The sequence below is a fragment of the Anarhichas minor genome, unplaced genomic scaffold (genome assembly GCF_050575085.1).
Source record: "Anarhichas minor isolate MPS153535 unplaced genomic scaffold, ASM5057508v1 ptg000003l, whole genome shotgun sequence".
Taxonomy (NCBI): domain Eukaryota; kingdom Metazoa; phylum Chordata; class Actinopteri; order Perciformes; family Anarhichadidae; genus Anarhichas; species Anarhichas minor.
The window spans coordinates 16,884,900-16,887,500 of NW_027466449.1; positions in this window are offsets into that span (position 1 = coordinate 16,884,900).

Genomic DNA, 2,601 nt, shown 5'->3' on the forward strand with positions numbered 1-2,601 from the left:
AAGAGGCCGTCCGACACCGGCTCGCCGATCCACCAATCCAGAGAAGAAGACTTCTGCCCCCCCGACTGACGGCTAACGTCTACAGAAATAACTTTTTGTACTTTTACAAATGTGTTGGTTCAACCTAAAGACTGTTGCAGGAAATGTCAGCCCATTACAGAGTTGTTCCTGTATGTACAGAATATCCAACGTAAAAATATGAGTTGTTTTTTTTCGGGTTTTTTTCTGAGAGGAAAGGGATAAAAAAATTCAAAAAAGTTAATCTTTTACAGTTGGATCCTATATGATACTGGCTTATTTTTGAATGTAGAGGCATGTAATCAAGGCAACGTAAAATAAAACGCACTTTGCAAATGACTCATCCTGTTTATGTTTTACTTACAATTTGGGTGGCAAAGATCATATGACTGTAGTATATTTCATCAAATGAATAAAAGTGAATGATTTATTCATAATGCATTCATGTCTTGAGTCTATTTCTACTTTAGAGCTATTTTCGTAGCGGCCGCTGCTCCTTCGGCTGCAGAACTTGACGGTACAGACACTTAAAACAAAGAACAGTGTCGTTAAATACATTTTCATTGCGACTGTAATCTCATTTCTATCACAGGCCACCTTGGATTTATAACTTGTCCTACCTCGGGGATTATGACTTTATTAATCAGGGATGAATGACATAACACCAACTCTATCTGATGACGAATATTAATCACATTAATTAAAGGTTAACACAGGCAAAGACTGAACAGTGTTATCAAGAGACACCTTGATGGAAAGCTTATGAAATGGAAACAGTTATGCTGGTGTTACTGACTCTCATCTCATATCACACACAAACCTTTAAACGAAGAATCAGTAACACTTTACTTTCATTTTCAGCATTGATAAGCAGTATTTAAATACTTAATGAATGGTTTATAACACACTTTAATGTAGTTGTGTACTTATTTATTCAAGGAGCAAAACATTGGGAGCTTTTCGATTGCCTCTACATGGCTCTCAACATGGCGCCGGGGAGCCAGAGGCTCGATTGATGTTCTGATTGTTAACTACATCTCCTGAGATGTATTTACTGACAACTATAACTCGGTGGACAACAATAGGTGAGGGTTGTATTACAATAATGCAAGACATTTTTTAATATGAGAACTTATTATGATTGTTTGTGAAAACTTTACATCAACCAACACTTAAAATGTCCTTAAAGCTGCTTCACAACTACATTATAATGTGTTATAAACATGTATTTAATGTTTTTAAATTGCTTATAAATGCTGAACAGGGGGACTTAAAGTAAAGTGCTACCAGCCATGATTGATGACAAATACTGTAAATTAATTAAACATTTCTCAGTAGATTTTCAGAATTAAAGGAAACAGATTTAGAGCAGTTAAAATGCACCAATGCAGTAATACTACTGATAATGAATAGTGACTGTAATCTCATATAGTGTGTATCTATGAACACGAATCCACTTGAGACCTACAGGGTCACAGCTTCACTGTTTTACAAGAATCCTGTATGTTCATGTGACGGTGAGTTGTATCAGACTGACAGAAGCTCATTGTGTTCTGAGTTGTGCAGTACGTACAGTATATATGTGTTCTGAGTTGTGCAGTACGTAGTGTATATGTGTTCTGAGTTGTGCAGTACAGTATATATGTGTTCTGAGCTGTGCAGTACGTACAGTACATACAGTATATATGTGTTCTGAGTTGTGCAGTACGTACAGTATATACTGTATGTGTTCTGAGTTGTGCAGTACATACAGTATATATTGTATGTGTTCTGAGTTGTGCAGTACGTACAGTATATATGTGTTCTGAGTTGTGCAGTACATAGAGTATATGTGTTCTGAGTTGTGCAGTACATACAGTATATATGTGTTCTGAGTTGTGCAGTACATACAGTATGTGTTCTGAGTTGTGCAGTACATACAGTATATATGTGTTCTGAGTTGTGCAGTACGTACAGTATATATGTGTTCTGAGTTGTGCAGTACGTACAGTATGTGTTCTGAGTTGTGCAGTACATACAGTATATATGTGTTCTGAGTTGTGCAGTACATACAGTATATATGTGTTCTGAGTTGTACAGTATATATGTGTTCTGAGTTGTGCAGTACGTACAGTATGTGTTCTGAGTTGTGCAGTACATACAGTATATATGTGTTCTGAGTTGTGCAGTACGTACAGTATATATGTGTTCTGAGTTGTGCAGTACGTACAGTATATATGTGTTCTGAGTTGTGCAGTATGTACAGTATATATGTGTTCTGAGCTGTGCAGTACGTACAGTATGTGTTCTGAGTTGTGCAGTACGTACAGTATATATGTGTTCTGAGCTGTGCAGTACGTACAGTATATATGTGTTCTGAGCTGTGCAGTACATACAGTATGTGTTCTGAGTTGTGCAGTACGTACAGTATATATGTGTTCTGAGCTGTGCAGTACATACAGTATGTGTTCTGAGTTGTGCAGTACGTACAGTATGTGTTCTGAGTTGTGCAGTACATACAGTATATATGTGTTCTGAGTTGTGCAGTACGTACAGTATATATGTGTTCTGAGCTGTGCAGTACATACAGTATGTGTTCTGAGT